Source organism: Equus caballus, chromosome 1, assembly GCF_041296265.1.
Source record: "Equus caballus isolate H_3958 breed thoroughbred chromosome 1, TB-T2T, whole genome shotgun sequence".
Lineage (NCBI taxonomy): Eukaryota > Metazoa > Chordata > Mammalia > Perissodactyla > Equidae > Equus > Equus caballus.
The window spans coordinates 117,180,924-117,197,941 of record NC_091684.1 but is presented as its reverse complement, the minus strand read 5'-3'; the positions used below and the strand labels follow the sequence as shown (position 1 = coordinate 117,197,941).

The following is a 17,018-nucleotide window of genomic DNA, read 5'->3' as shown; positions in this document are numbered from 1 at the left end:
GAAGGGCTTGAGGGGTCTAGGGGACGCATGAAACAATTTGCTTTGTTCCTGACATCAGAACAGAGTACCATAGTTGCCAGGGGCCCGCCTGAGGATCTGGAAATGACCTCTCTTGGAAAAAACATAAATAAGCAGATGTATATAAAATAAGGGAGGTTATAATTTTCTTAGCAAGTCATTGGAAGCATTATAAAGACATCTTGTTGATCATAACCGCACTTCAGTGTCGTTGAGAAGGGGCAGGTGTCAAGTAAGCCCAGTGATTTGCTGATGCTCACTTATGATTATTATCAGGAGCAAAGAGAGAATGGGAAGGCAAGTTGGACAGTTCTGAACTGAGCCAGGAAAAATCTTGGGGTCGTCAAAGTTGCTGGAGAGGCTGATGCTGTGGGGCGGGGCTGTGGGCCACTGGGAGAGGCTGGGCCCTGTGACACTGGGATGTGTTACGCTGGCGCTGAACCTGCACCGGAGCCAGGGCCACCGCCACAGCCAGGTAGATTGTTAAAGGGAAGGAGGGTCGGAGAAACAGTGGCGCTCGTTACAAGTCAAACTCGATAACAGTGTCCTCCCACACCAAGGATATGGCAGGTCCAGTAGGATCCCCACAACAGGGCAGCTTCAGACACACTGCAAACCAAACAATAGGACCCCTGCTGATGACAGGGAGGCATACACAGGTTGGTTTCTGGTCAGGGGAGCCTTTCAGGCAGGATCACGTGCTTGTTGGGTAAATGACACCTAATGAACCTACAGTTGGCTACGTCGGTGGCTCTTTGGTGGGGGGAGCACCTGGATTAATTAAGGGCCTGTTAATCTTTGTGATATATGCTCTGTGATCACCGAGGAGTGGCAGAAACTGCACTCCGGCAGCAGAAGGGAGCTGCTATGAAGAAAACCACGGCCAGCTTGCTTCCGGGGCTACATAGAGCTTGGCTTACTCGGCGGAGCAAACTCGCAGAAACCCCTCTCTTTTGCTGCCCACCCACCCAACTTGAACTGCCCTTGCTGACTTGGCAGCGCCTAAAACTCCCCTATCCCGTGCCCAGTTCAGAATTCTGCAGAGGAGAGTGAGGCGGCCCACATGAGGTGCTGCACCAGGGACGGACTAGACAAACAGTAAGACTGCCTCTAGCGCCTTGCTCTTCAGAGTGAGGTCTGAGGACTAGCAGCATCATGTCACCTGGGAGCCTGTTAGAAATGCAGGGTCCAAGCCCGGCTAGGTGATTCCTGAGCACATGGTAATTTGAGAAGAATGGTTAGAGCACATCAGTGGTTGCCCTTTCTACCGACCTCATCTCAGTGCAGTGCTCACTCCTCGCTGTATGCTGTAAATGCAGAATGTGTGTGTGTGTGTGTGTGTGTGTGTGTGTGTGTGTATCTTTTGGTGGGGTTGAAGGGACTATCGCTTCTTTTCATTTTGGGGATTTTTTATTGGGGCAGTGTTTAGAATAGCTTCTTTGCCCTGGTTTATGGAATCTCTTCTGTGCTCCCCTATTTCATTCACACTTTATGAATCCAGGTCCAGTGCCGCAGGCTCCGAGGGGTCTTCAACTGGCTTCCAGAGTTTGATGCTAGGCTTCCATTCAGCTTCCTCTATAGCTTGGGGACCAGGTTTCTTTGTAGACATGAGCCCCCACCCATCCTACCTGTTAAAAGAGACCCCAGTCTAGTCTAAACATTTAACTTGATGCATCATAAAATCTGGCAAATTTTTGGCTAAACTCTGGAATGTCAAACTCTTGGATGTTGACAAAGCTGTTCAGGAACATGCTGGTCAAGCAGGGTTTGGTTTGCTTGTGAAATGGGGGTTTTCCACGTAGAATATGGAAGGAAGTGGCGGGCTGAAACACTGAACAAAAATATCCAGCCCTCCCTAAGAGCCCCCAAAGTAGTGGTCTTTGACTCGCTCAGAGGGCAGAGTGAGGCTTTTAGGCCTAAGGCTTTGAGACGCTGGCCTTCTCTCTAGCTCCTCTCCATTCTCCCGTTCAGTTTCATTTTCAGTTTGGAGGCAGACGCCAATGCATGAGTGACTGTGCTTTTTCTGAGGGTAGCTTCTTCCCACCCTCGCTGCCAGTGACCCATACGTGAAGAGTCCACGCTGTGGCTGCCCCTCGGTGGAGTTATGGAGTTGGCAAGTCAGCCCCTTGATTGTCTTTTGCATCTGATTTGAAAGGCATTGTTTTCTCTTTCCACACTTGGCATATTACCTAGGGTCTGGAAGACCAGTGCAGCCTCCAGTGCTGTGTGGAAACTGCTGGAAGCTAAGGGTTTAGAGTGCGCGCTAAAGTCCAGGACCCTGGGTACTCCTGGCTGCAGTTTGAACTGAATCACGTGTCCTGAGAACCCCCTGGTCCACCCCAGGGCTTGAGCCTGGCGACGCCCAGCACCGGTCTTCAGTACTGCTTGTTATCTGGCCCTTGTTGTGCATACAGCAACTGCTACAAAGTGAGTGTCAAACTCATTTCCTTGTGAAAGATGACTCAGGAAAGAAAGCAGAGAGAGCTGCTTACCAGACCAGAAAGAAAGTGAAAGAGCCCCCCAAAGAGATCATATTTCCAAACTTGTGGACTTGCAAAGGGTTGTAAAGGTACCGTTTTTCTTCTTTTTTTTAATTGATGTCATCATAGTTTATAACATTGTGAAATTTCAGTTGTACATTATTACTTGTCACTCACCATGTATATGTGCCCCTTTACCCCTTATGTCCACCCCCCAACCCCTTTCCCCTCTGGTAACCACCAGCCTGTTCTCTTTGTCCATGAAAGATACTGCTTTTGAAGACCAAGGGCATATTGTGCTTTGAAGAGCCAGACCCCTAGGGATGCTGCCTTTTCTAACTGAACTGCCTTTATCACTAGGCATGACCATCCTGACCTTGCCCAGCAAGTCCTGCCTGGTTTTCATACAGCCAGAACTTGTATACTGCACCTTGTACTGGTAGGAACTGAAGACCCAGATGATGGAGGAGGTGATAAGAGATCAACCAGCTGCTTCACATGATTCAGGCTCTCTTGGCCCAGATTGAGAGAACTTGTTTGCACATGAGAGTGCCAGCCCACTTTGGTAATTGTGGAGGAGTGATGAAGGAAAAGCAAGGAGTGCTAACGGCTGAAAATAGGCAAATGCCATCTTGCTAAAGGCAAATGAAGCAAATGGCACACCTTTTAGACTTAGGATATTAATGCTGTTTGCAGGAAAGATTCCAGAATGGCTCATCAAACATAATTTGTGAGCATTCAGAGTTAAAATAGGTAGTCCTAGAATCTAAGAATTCATCTAAGAATCTACTGATAAAAGTCCTACCCATCAGATTGTGCAGAGGCAGGGAATGTCAATTTCACCACAGTTTCTGCAAAACTCTTAACACTCCTAAAGGGAAGTATGGGAACTGTGGACTGGATACCACTGCAGTTAAATGAACTTGCAACTATTGGGCAACCTTACTCAAGGGATGATTATTGGAAGATGGGTGTCTATCTGGGAGAGAGGCTTCTGCCTGCCGTGGGGCTCCCTGATTTAACATTTCAGTCATGACCTGCGTGTGGAGAGGGGTAGTACACTCATCAGACACTAAGATGGCACAAAGATGGGAGGCAGAATGGTATACAAAAATTCAGAGTACACGAAGTTCTTGACCACCTGGAAAAGTGGCCAAATGTGGCAATGCATAATGCATTTCATTATCACCCCAATCCTCAGATAGTATTATTTGCATTTTATAGAGAGAAAAATGAGACCCAGAGATGCTCCACTGGTAAGTGGCAGAGTCGGGCTTTAAGCCCTTTGTCATGTTGAAGTCTGTATGGTAAGCATATGCCTTACAGCTTTCCAGATGGCATTTAATATGAGTTAAGTCCCAGATGAACCAGATGTAATGCACAGGATGGTGGAAACATGGCTTAATGGCAGCATGTTTAAAAAAATTCCAGTCACTGCCAGCAAACACGTCTGTCTCTACTTCCGTCTTGTACTTCATTGACAGACGTTACTAATTGATCCCAGAACCTTTTCCACTGAGTCCCAGCTCATAATCCTTCCTAACTCTGCAGGCGGCCCCTGCCACTGGATTAAGATTAGCACAAGAGATGAAACTGATTTCTTGTATGTAAGGGGTTAGAGTTAGCTGCATGCTCACAAAACCAGGACATTCTTAGTCCACATTAACACAAGTTTCGTCTTCAGAAATGAAAGTGGCAGTCATAGCTCCACTTTGCCTTTTAGATGTTAAGTAGCACCAGGAGTTTTGTATTTAGTTTCGAGAGGTCTGTTTTAAGAAGGACTTAGGAGCCAGGACCATGTCCATGTGCAAAGGAAGGGGATGAGGAATGAAACAGTGGGAAGAGCTGAGTGTCTTTACGTTGCAGAGATGTGCGGGGGGGCACCAGCACTTGGGGGCACGTTAGAGGCTGCCGGGGTGCAAGGGGTCTCTGGATGGCCTCGGATGGCAGAGCCAAACCAATGTGCTTGAGATACAGGGAAAGAGGTTTCAACTTAGTGGGAAGAGGAAAGTTCTTAAAGTTAGAGCTCTCTAGAAACGCCAGAGGCAGTGTCGATTTCCTCACGCTGGGGTGTTTGCACAGAGCTGGCCCGTCCAGCCTGGGATTGAAGTAGAGATTCTTGGAGTATGAGGAGGATTGAACTGATCTCTGATCTCCCTTCAGACTCTCCCATTGTCGATTCTGTGACCCATGGACAACCTGGGGGACAAAAGAGACCAGGACTGGGTAGTGCACAGACGCCAAGGCAAAGCTTATGGCACATATATACCCCCACTGACCAGTGGTAAATCTCACATGTTATTATACAAGCGTGTTTTCAGTGTTTTACCTCTATTCATTCATCTCCATGGGTATTCAACTATCCCACGGGGTGAATACTGTCCTTCTCCCCATTCTACAGGTAAAGAAACTGAGGCACAGAGAGGTAAGCAACTCACCACAGCCCTGGAGCTTATAGGTAGGGAAACTGAGATTTGAACTGGGTATTCAGACCGTGGAGCCCACAGTACTAACTGCTGGGTCCATGGCCTCTCACACAGGGCTTTAGGGCTTTCAGAGTGCTTTCACATGCACTGTTTCACTTGAGAAAGTTATCATAGTATAATGTTATGTGCATTTGGAAGTGGGATAGTATGTAATAGGCTATTTGTTGTGGAGTATGGACTATTAAGTGCAGAGCAGTCAGCCCCATAAAAGGGCCATGTTAAGAGTCCTCAGAGAGAAGGCAAGTGGGCTGACTTAGGGGGGCAGGAATGGGCATTGAGGAGGGTGTCTGCTTTTGGAGGAGCAGGCGTCAACATGAGACAGAGGAGGAGGGAAGAATAAGGAGAACAGTGGACCAGGAGGAGGGGATAGGTGAGCCAGGGACGCAGTGAGACAAGACCCCCTCATACCTGCTGGATATGGCCCTGGGGCCCTGGGCAGGGCCTTAGCAGGAAGTGACTGTGACAGGGGCTTTGGGAGGTCTAATCTGGTGGCAGTAGCAGTAGCATGATGGGCAGAAGGAATATGGTGATAGACCAGAGGTAGGATCTCTGCCCAAGAATATCCACCCCAGCATCTGTGTAGCCAGAGACTGTCAAGGGGCACAAGGGAGAGGCAGGGCCTGTGCTAGCCGCTAGGGCGTGGGCCTCAGAGGTTCCACCCAAATATGTAGCCCAGTTTAATTCAGCAGCTTTAATTCAGGCCCTCAAGGAGTAAATCCTGAAGACAGCTTTGCTGCAGATTAAGCAAGTCACAAACCTCCATGTGCCCCAGTTTCCCCATCTGTATAATGGGCATACTGATCTTTTTCTCCCTCATAGCCTTATTAGGAGGATTAAAGGAGACAATGCTGACTTGCAGTACTGGAATGATATATTGAGACTCACATTTCCCTGCTCCTCTCCTTTAAATACAACCAAATACCTTGGAAATTATTCAACAGACAACAGCAAAAGGACTGAAAGCTGGAAAGAAGAAGGCAGATTGGCTGGGGACCTTAGGCCTTGAGGAGCAACAACATGGTGAGTCCCCCGGGTTTTCTTTTTACCTCTCCCATATCCTGGACTGGGCATTTAGAGGCCAGCAACCTAAGAGAACTGTCAACAGATGTAGGCACAAAACCCAAGGTCAGCCTGCTCTCTCTGACCAATGAAGTTGGAAAGGCAAAGCCCAACAGAGACCTTGTGGGGATCCGCACACTGCTCTATAACAGGATGCAGTGGGCTGGCCAATCTATCTGCAGCTGCAGCAGTGAAGCCCAGCCAACACAACTCCTGCCCCAAACCAGGACACGGGTGGGCAGCCAATGTGGTGGCAGTGGCAGTAGCAGCAAAGCCCTGTGTCTCCCTGCCTTCCAATGGTATAAGCAGCCCCAGGTCCAGCAGTTTCTCCCTCCTGCACCCCCTTCTCCTCAAAAGTGGCTGAGCAACACCAAGCAACCCAGGGAAGTGCCTTCCGCCTCAGTGAACATCCCCAGGAGGGACTGAACAGAAGCCCAGGAGAACCAGGAAAACAAAGCAGACCAGACTAACATTGCAGGCCTATGAACACTAAAGATTGTTGGAACTAAAGCCCTCAGAAGTTGGCCAAGACCTGCATGATAAACCTAAGCAGGGTGACTGCCTCCTAAATTGGAAGATTCAAGATTCTCCTAACATTATCAGCAAGATGTGTAGGATACGGTTGAGGAAGACCCCAACTTGAATGAGAAAAGTCAATCAAGTGACACCAGTGACAGATGTTGGAATTATCCAACAACAATTTTAAAGCATAAAAATGTTTCAACAATTAATTACAAATTAATATAAAAGAACTGAACAATACCAAGCAATAGAATCTAATTGACACAGAACAGACCATCCAACAACAGCAGAGCACATTCTTTTCAAGTGCCCCTAGAACATTCACCAAGATAGATCATACTGTGGGTCATAAAACAAACCTTAATAAATTTAAGAGAATTCAGATAATACGGAGTATGTTCTCTGACCCATAATGGAATCAGACTAGAAATCAATAACAGAAATATCTCCAAATGTGGAAATTAAACTCGTTTCTAAATAATTCATGGGTCAAAGAAGAAATCTTAAAGGCAATAAGAATACATAGAACTGAGTGAGAATGAAAAGACAATATATCAGAACTTGTGGGATGTAGCCAAAGAAGTGCTGAGAGGGAAATTTATAGTACTAAGTGCTTACATTAGAAAAGAGAAAAGATCTTGAAGCAATAATCTAACTTCTTACCTCAAGAAAGTAGAAAAAAGAGCAAAATAAACCCAAAGCAAGGAGAAGAAAGAAAATGAAACAGCAGAAATCAGTGAAATTGAAAACAGGAAAAGTAAAATTAAGGAAATAAAAAGTTCAAAAAAAACAGTAAAATTGATAAACCTCCAGCAAGATTGACAAAGATAAGGAGAGAGGACACAAATCACCAATATCAGGAATGAAACAGGATATCACAAAGATCCTATGTGCCATTAAAAGGATAATAAGAGACAGCAAATTCATACTCATAAATTAGACAACTCAGAAGAAATGGACTAATTCATTGAAAACCACAAACTGGCAAAACTCAGCCAAGATGAAATAGATAACCTGAGTAGACCTGTATCTGTTAAAGAAATTGAACTTGTGGTTTAAAGGCTCCCCAAAAATATATCTCCAGGCCAAGATGGTTTCACTGGATAATTTTACCAAGCATCCAATTTTACAGAATCTCTTCCAGAAAAAAGAAAAGGAAAGAACATTTCCCAATTCATCTTATCAGACCAGTATTACTCTGGTATTAAAACTAGACAAAACAAGCTTCCCACAAAAAAGAAAAGCAGAAACCATTTCTCATGAAAATTCCTCTACAAAATTTTGACAAATCAAATCCCATAATGTATAATAAGAATGCTTGGGGCCAGTCCCATGGCCTAGTGGTTAAGTTCAGTGCACTTTACTTCCATGGCCTGGGTTTGGTTCCAGGCCGAACCTACACCACTCATCAGTGGCCATGTTGTGGTGGCGTCCTACAAACAAAATAGAGGAAGACTGGCAACAGATGTTAACTCAGGGCAAACCTTCCTCAGCACACACACAAAATAAGAATACTCAGCCACGACCAAGTGGGATTTATTCCGGGTATTTGAGACTTGTTCAATATTCTAAAATCAATTAATGTGATCTACCATCTCAAGCTAAAGAAGAAAATAGAATCGTATTAATTGATGCTGAAAAAGCATTTGTCAATACATTTGACACTTATTCATGATGAAAACTGTCATTCCACTAGGAATATAGGTCAAGGGCCTCATCCTCATAAAGAATATTTACAAAACAAGTACAACTAATATCATTCTAACTGGTGATAGACTTAGTATGTTCTCTCTCTGTTTGGAATAAGGCAAGAATATCTGCTCTCAACACTCTTATCAACATAGTATTGAAAGTCCTAGCCACTGCAGTAAGTAAGAGAAAGAAAAGACATGGAGATTGGAAAAGTAGAAATAAAAGTGTCTTATTTGCAAGTGATGTGATTGTTTACACAAAAAAAGATCACAGGAAATCTACAAAAGAATTCCTAGCACTAATAAGTGAGCTCAGTAAGGTTGCAGGATACAAGATCAGCACACAAAAGTCCATTGCACATCTATGTACTGACAATGAGCAAGTGGAACCCAAAATAGAAAATGAAACACCACTTATAATAACTACAAAGAAAATGACATACTTAGGTATAAATCTAACAAAATATGTCCAGGATCTGTATGATGAAAAACACAAAAGGCTGATGAAATAAATCAAGACCTAAATACTTGGAGAGACATATCATATTTATGAATTAAAAAACTCAACATTGTAAAGATGTCAGTTCTACCTAAATGGATCTGTAGGTTTAATGCACTTCCTATCAAAATCTCAGCAAGGTTTTTTGAAGACATAGGTAAGCTTATTCATAAATATTTAGGGAAAGGGAAATGCCCTAGAATTGCCACAGTAATTTTGAAAAAGAATAGAGTGGGAACAATCATGTTTCTGATATTATGGCTTATTATAAAGTTACAGTAATCAAGATTGTGTGGTACTAGTGGAGGGATAGACACAGATCAGTGCAACAGAATAGAAAACCCAGAAATAGACCCACACAGATAAGCCCATTACTTTTTGACAAAGGTGCAAAAGTCGTTTGTTGGGAGGACAGCCTTTTCAATAAATATTGCTGGAGGAATTGGACATCCATTGGCAAAAAAGAGATCAACCTTGACTAAACCTCACACATTATCCAAAAATTAACTCAAAATGGATTATGAACTTAAATGTAAAATTTAAAACTATACTATAACTTCCTGAAAAAAGCATAGGAGAAAATTTTCAGGACCTAGGACTAGGCAAAGAGTTCTTAGACTCAACACTAAAACCAAGATCCAGAAAAAGAAAAATTGATAAATTAGACCCTCAGAAAATTAAAAACTTTCACTCTGTGAAAGGCCATGTTAATGATTCAAAAAGACAAATTATAGATTGGGAGAAAGTATTTGCAATTCACATGTCTGACAAAGGACTTTTATCTAAGATATGTAAAGAACTCTCAAAATTCAGCAGTAAAGCTAAAATAATCCTTAGAAAATAGGCAAAAGGCATGAAGAGACATTTCACTGAAGAGGTTATACAGATGGCAGATAAGCACATGAAAAGATGTTCAGCATCATTAGCTGTTGGGGAAGGCAAATCAAAACCACAGTAAGATATCACTACAAATCTATCAGAATGGCTGAAATAAAGAATAGCAACAACACTAGATGCTAGCCAGGATGCAGAGAAACTGGGTCACTCATACATTGCTAGGTGGAATGTAAAATGGTATGGCTACTCTGGGAACACATTAATCCTGAGCTAATATCCTGTTGTCAATATTCCCCTTTTTGCTTGAGGAAGATTGTTGCTGAGCTAACATCTGTGCCACTCTCCCTCTATTTTGTATGTGGGACGCCATCACATCATGGCTTGATGAGTGGTGTGTAGGTCTGCACCTGGGATCTGAACCCCGGGCCGCCAAAGCAGAGTGCACGAACTTAATCAGTACTCCACCAGACTGGCCCCTAGCAGTTCCTTTTAAAACTAAAGCTTGCCATAAGACACAGTGATTGCACTCTGGAGCATTTATCCCAGAAAAATAAAAACTTATTCTTACCCAGAAACTTGTACATAAATGTTTATAGCAGCTTTCAGTCATAATAGCCAAAAACTTGAAAGTACCCAAATATCTTTCCGTGGGTGAATGGTTAAACAAACTGTGGTATGTGCATATCAGGGAATACTACTTAACAATAAAAAATGAATGGGTTATGGATACACACAGCCACTTGGATGAACTTCAAGAAGTTATATGAAGTGAAAAAAAGCCAGTCCCAAAAGGATACATACTGCATGATTCCATTTATATAACGTTTGTGAAATAACATAATTATAGAGATGGGGAACAGATTAGTGGTGGTTAGGATTTAAGGGATGGAGGAGATGGTGGATGTGGCCATAAAGGGCTAGTCTTGTGGTGATGCTATGATTTCTTGATTCTGGTGGTTATTACAGGAAATTGCAGTGTAATAAAATTTCATAGAATTACACACACACAAAGAATGTGACTGGTGAGATCTGAATAAGCACCGTGGCTTGTACCAATGTTAATTTCCTGGTTTTGCTATTGCACTGTAGTTATTATGTAAGATTTGACCATAGGGGGAGGCTGGAGGAAAGATGCACAGAACCTTCCTGTATTTTTCTTTTCAGCTTCCGGTGCATCTATAATTATTTCAGAATTAAAAGTTTAAATTAAGAGAGAGAGATAATGCCTTGAGGGTCTTTTAAAAATGCATATGTCTAGGCTACACCTCATACCAGTTAAATCATAGTTTCTGCACGTGGGATTCAGGCATCCATATTTTTCTAAACTTCCTTAGGTGATTCCAACACCCAGCCAAGTTTGAGGGCCTGTACTCATTAACGTGAGCAGTTGTCAGCATTGTCATCATCCTCCTGTACATCATTATAGCTGCAGGAATAGAGCTTTCCTCTGTGCCATCCAGTCTTTGAAGCACTTGGCATCCATCATCTCATTTCACTGTCAGTAATAACTGCTATTCTTTATCCACTGCCGTCATTAGGTCTTCTTCCCCAGTGTGGACTGGTTACAGTCTGATGGCTCTGGAAGCTTAGAAAATGCAGAGCTCCCCCATCTTTATGCAGCGGTATTCACCTCATTTTGAAAAGGAACGTGAGTTTTCACGGGTTCTGGTTTGGTGCCATCTCCTTGACTTTTCCCTATAATGAAAGAGAAAAGGCATTAAAGATTGGAGGGGAGGGCATTTCCATTGGGTGCATTTGGTGCTTCTGAAGAGCTCTCTACTTTCTCGGAAGGGGGTTAGGATGAGTTGGCTTTGGAAAGCCTTCACTCATTGTAGTGTTTGAGGTTTCACATTTCTCTTCCTCCTTCCTGGAGATGGTCCATTATGGTTTAGACACATGTCAATGTTGGTGGGTTATGGTGCCATCTGGACCAGTACAAATGGAATAGGGAGATGGGGAGCAAGAACCTGGGCTCTAGACCCCCAGGACTTGACCAGCTGAGATAGAGCTTGCAGGAAATGCTGGTGCTTGTGGCATGGACGCTTAGGTTGACTCAGAAAGAAATTGCAATGTGGAAGCAGAGAAAGTCCATACCTGTGTGGGTCAGTTTGACTTTGTTCGGCCTCATGGCCCAGGCAGCAAGGCCTAGAAGGCAAATTACAGGGCAGGCCGTTGTTGGGGGTGGTCCTGTTATCTTTTTGGAGGACATTATGGCCTTGTTCTAGGGAATGCTTATGATGACAGGTCAGTCTATCACTGTTTCCACTACCTTCGGCGCTCTCTTCCTCTCCCCTGCCCCTCAGCGGTCTTCTAGTGTCCTAAAAAGAAAAGCCTTGGCCATGAAAAATAAATATTTATACGCCTGTGACATTGACAAGAATGAATCTGTGTTGTGATTGGAGAGTGAGAAAGGGAAAGACAATGTACGAAATCTTGCAAAGCAGCAAGCAGGGCCACCACATAGCACACCTCTGGGGGCACCATTCATATAGACAAGGGTGTCGCCCCTGGAGCTAGAGTGGTTTCGTGAAACTGAGAAGTGACAAAAGGTGACCAAAGAGGGGAGGTGACCATGTCTCTCTGATGAGGTGACCCCCAAGGTCTAGATCTTCCATTCTGCCCTGGCACACATTCCCTTACCATCCCCTGCAGGTCAGGTCAGCCGCTGCTCTGTGCCTCAGTCTCGTTTTATGCATTAAGGATTGGAGTGTTGGTTCTTTTTCCTAAAGAATTGGAGTTCTCTTGAAGATCCCAAAATGGAGGGCAGAGAGATCCTATTGTGTTTGTAATGCATGAACTCTGCTGCCTTCAATTTGGTGAAATCTCCCTGACATCCTACCTGGTGGAAAAGCCTGTAGTCATGGGAGTAGCCAGAGATGAGGACAGATGGCTGTGCCTTTGACAGCTCATATTTCATACCAATTAGTCTCTGCTCTGTCAGAGTTGTCAAGTTTGACACTAATCTCTTCTGTAAACACACATTGAAAGCAGACCATTAAATAAAGGCCAATATCAGAATTATTTTTGAAAAAGGAATAGGGACAGCAGGGCACTTGGTACCCTTGCTATTTCTGGCTTCTCTTTGACTCCAAAAGTGCAACAGAGTCCTGCTGGAGCTGGGTTGCATGTGGCTGGAAGGGGAGGGTGAGTGGGCAGCTGCTGCCCTGGCTTCGGCCCTGGAGATGCTGAAACAAGGGCGCTTCTCTTCTGTGCTGCTTTCTGCCTGGGGCGGCGCATTCTGGAAGATATGGGACCTGCTAGAACCACCGTTTATTGACACTGAGAGGCTTTTTGTCTGGAACACCTTTTCCTTTTCCATCTCAGATGGGATTCCATGAGGAGGGCCTCTCTTCCTGCTTTAATAACCCATTATCAACTACAAAGTTGCCGCTAGTAAAAAATATCAATTATCGCTTATGCAATACTTCTGGCATTGCTTGAAACCACATTCCATCCTCTTAACACGATAGTTGCTCTGAGCCAAAATTCAGAGAGGGTTTGAGGACAAGTTGTATACACAGTCATTAAGACGGCCAAAAGAATATATTTTTATCCTGTAAATTGAATGCCAGTTAAGCAGTAGTGATTACTGCAAGAAGCTATAATTTATACTAGGGGAAGTGAAGATTTCTTTTAGGGATAAAAAGTATTGCTTAAGAAGAACCTGAAAATAAGGGAAAAATAAATAGTAGCAAAGCCCTGAAAGTCTCAATTGTATGGAAATCTCAAAAACAAACCCTTGGTCTTAGAGAAACAATACATTATCTGTTCCTTAGAATATTCACCATTAGGGAACAATATGGTACATGAAACATTCAGGCCTTGTACTTTGTGTGCGTCCAGAATCTGCCACCAATAATACCCTCCCTGGTCTCACCCCAAAATTGGGAATCTGGGCAGAAAGAAAGACTAGTCGGAATTTTGACTTTAACCAAGAAGTGACTGTCCTAAATCTTTTGTTGCTTGGCTAAAAGCTCGTTGAGAATTCCTGCCATTTGTTATCAACTTAGACTTCTCCCTGCAATTTGTAGGACAGGAGAGTGATCTCAGATATCTGAACTCTGTCCCATCATGGAGAGAGGGGGCATGATCAGTGCTCCCTAAGCAGGCAGGCCTGGGGTCTGGGCATGGAAGCTGCACGAAGGCTGTCTCAGCTCAGAACAGGAAAGAGCTGCATGTGGTCCCTGCTGAGGCATTGACGGATGGCCTGTTTCTGGAGGTGATGTGCTTAGCCCTGGAAGTACCCTAGGCTCACCCCGGAGCCCCTGTAAAATACAGATGCCCAGCCCGTCCCGCAGAAATCCTGATTTCCTTGATCCGAGGTGGGCCCCAGGTATTGGTATGTTCGGTTTCCCAGGTGATTCTCACCTGCAGCCAAGGTGGGACGCTTACTGGTAAAACCATCAGGAGTGGTTCTCAGGTGTGCTCCCTGGACCAGCAGCTTCAGCATTGCTTGGGAACTTAACAGAAATGCGAATTCTTATCCCACTCCTGACCCTCTTCCCTTGGACCCTACTGAATCAGAAACTGGGGTGGGACCCAGCAGTCTGAGTTTTCATGGGCCCACCAGGGGATTCTAGTGTGCACTGACGTCTGAGAACTACGGGTCTGCGCTGTGGCAGCAGTTCTCAAACATTAATGGACTTTAGAATCACCTGGGAGATTTAAAAAATCCAGATGCTCAGGTCATACCTCATACCAATGAAATCAGAACCTCGGGTGGTGAGAGCCAGACATGAGTGTTTTCTAGAACTTTCCAGGAGATCCCACTGTGTGGTCATGTTAGAGAAGTTGAGCTAGGTCTTGGTCTTAGAATTCTAGAATTTGCCTTTGAAATTCTGTCCTATCTCCCTAGTGTCAGGTTTCATTAGGCGGGACATAGCCTGCTTCGAGGCGGGACGGGCTGACCCAGTCCCTGTTGTTCCTGATGGAAGGCGTGACTGCTTGCTTCTGATTAGATACTCAGGAGCAAGGGTACTCAGGAATTCTATGCTGAGATGGTGCTGTCAGACTCACTCTACTACCTAGATAATAGGCAAAGAGACCACAGGTCCATGAGGGTAAAACCTTTTAAAAGAAATTCTTAGATACAAACTAGTTTTATTTTGTTCAGTCTATTCTATCAATTTACAAACGCTGATGAGCGCTTTCTGAGTGGTTAGCACTGGACCAGGCTGTGGGGAGGTTCTGGGCTGTTGAGATGTAAGGAAGAACGACAAGTCCTGCCTGCAGGAAGGCCTGAGAGAAGAGACCATTGGGAGCTGAGGTGGGAGGGATCCCTCTCAGCTAGAGAAGGTCATGTGTTGCTGCACTGAGGAAGTGGCCTGCAATCTGGGCCTTACAGGGAGGGAAGGATTTTAGCCAATAGAGAGAGTGGGAAGGGCACAAGCAAAGGCCCTGGGGTGGTGGGGGCTTGTGAGAGTTGTTGTGCAAGTGCCTGCTGTAGGGCCAGAGCTGGGGTCACTTGGGGCAACACTCCTCTCAGGCCTGCTGACCTGTGACATGCACTTCATAGTGCTGTGAGGTGGGATGGAGTGCACACGCCTACCCCCACTTCCCCAACCCACCCACCCACAGCCCTCTGGGCAAGGTGGAAGAGGCAGGTCCAAATAATTAGGCCATAAAGCACCTCCTGGTGTGTGGTTTTTGAGGCAAGGAAGGGGATGACAGTCATTAGGAACAGGAAGCAGCCTATCCTTAGGGTTTCTGCTGCCTGGAGCATCCTGTGCCCTTTGATATTCCTCAGGGGTCTTTGAACTTTGAGCAGTGGTAGGTTCTCTGAGCAGCAGCTCCCTCCTGCCGGTCAGCTAATCCCTTCCTGGCACTGCCTTTGAAGGGGCTGGGGGCTGGTTTCCAATGCCCATTGAAACAGGAGCCTTGGAAGAATTGGTGAGACTGCCTCTGAGTGGGGCAGCAGGGACCTAGAAAAACACTGCGTGTGTAGTGGACGGGGGACGTTGGGGGGACGACTCAGTGTTCATCTTATACCCCTTTGTATCTTTTGAGTTTCTACCATACGCTTATTTTAGCTACTCGATAAATGAACAGGTAGCCCAATCCAGGCCTTCTCCTATTAGCTGAGAAAAACCCTCCCTGAGAAATCCGGCAGTGACTCTTGTCAGTGGAAAGCTGATTAAATCTAAGCTTCTAAGCAGTCAAAGTTGCTAAATTGAGGTGGAATTGAAAATAATCTTATCTAGTTAAGGGATGTCCATGTTTTAAAAGGAAAAAAATAATGTCTTCTTATTTCTTTGGGGGAAAAAAAGGCTGATATAAAATCAATGAACTTAGAACACTTCTTCTAAGTAAGTACTTCTAAAAGATGGTTGTTTTGAGGGCTGACTGTGAAGTTTACCAAAACCAAATGAAATTTCATCCTGAAGTCCTGAATGATTTCATCCTGAATCATTCCCAATTTGATGTCCCTTCTCCAGCTTCTAGACATCGCCCTGTCCCCATTCACAGTGTGGCTGGGTCACATGAAGAAGAACCTGTGAGGTAGACCAGAAATCTGATTTCATATTGGAACTCAGGAGACCCCTGGTCTCCGTAAGGCATTGGGGTGGTCACCTTTCTCTGGTCTCCAGTTTCCACACAGGGTCAGATGAAGGGAGCCTTTGACATCTCATATCCCGTGGTTCTTTAGAGCCTAAGTCTCAACTAGAAAAGGAGTTAATATCCTGAGCAGCAATTTCCTGGCAGTGTGTTTTAATCTGCACAAGTTTAAGGGGACCAAAAAGGAGGCGGGGGGTAAATATCACAAGGAGCTCCAAGGTTCTCCACCCTGACCCACACTCCCTGCCTCTTTCTCAGGCTACCTTGTACCCACCCAGCATCTCACGGACCTGGAGACGTCTGTCTCCCTCTCCTGCCCTGCCTTCCAAGCCTCGGGTGTGTGTGGGAAGGTTGAAAGGTAGGGCTGATGCTGGTATGTCTTAGACATGTGCTTCAGTTAAGAGAACTGGGAGGCATCCAAGAAGGAGACCAAGTCTGAACGCCCCTCCTGAATGTCTCAAGGGCCCTGAGTGCCCCCAGAGAACAGAAGTGTGATTTCTTCAACCTGGCCAAAGAAGGCTCTTGGCTGCTTCCCAGCACCTGTTCCCCCCGAAGCCATGTCCACCCTCTATGGGTCCCTCCCCTCTCTCCGCACTGTCTTGCTGGTGAGTCCCAGTGCCCCGAGAGCAGACCTTGAGCCCCTCCAATGCTTCTTGGCTCTCCACTGCTAACCCCAAGAGGGATTTTCTATGCAGTCCACAGTATCCTGAGGGCTCCCTACCGGCCCCCATCTACACCCCAGCCTCCAGGATGGCCACTTCTGCACAGGTTAGCAGGTCCCCATCCTTTGCTCTCCTTTGGGTGTGAGGGCAGATTTCATCCTCAAAGGGCTGGGCCGTGCATGGAGGTTTGAAGTACAGACTGCCCAGCC

The 17,018-nt window shown here is 45.2% G+C and overlaps 1 protein-coding gene and 1 long non-coding RNA gene across 12 annotated transcripts in view; one reads left to right on the top strand and one right to left on the bottom strand.

Annotated features, from left to right (window-relative positions):
• ADAMTS17 (ADAM metallopeptidase with thrombospondin type 1 motif 17) overlaps window positions 1–17,018 on the top strand; it is a 338,494-nt gene that overhangs the window by 153,205 nt on the left and 168,271 nt on the right. The gene's annotated exons all lie outside the window — the stretch shown is intronic.
• Window positions 10,391–14,393, bottom strand: LOC138924288 (uncharacterized). Its single transcript, XR_011439213.1, has 2 exons — window positions 14,285–14,393; window positions 10,391–11,287 (listed from the first exon to the last, which is right to left on the bottom strand). It is a non-coding gene; the product is annotated as an uncharacterized lncRNA (long non-coding RNA).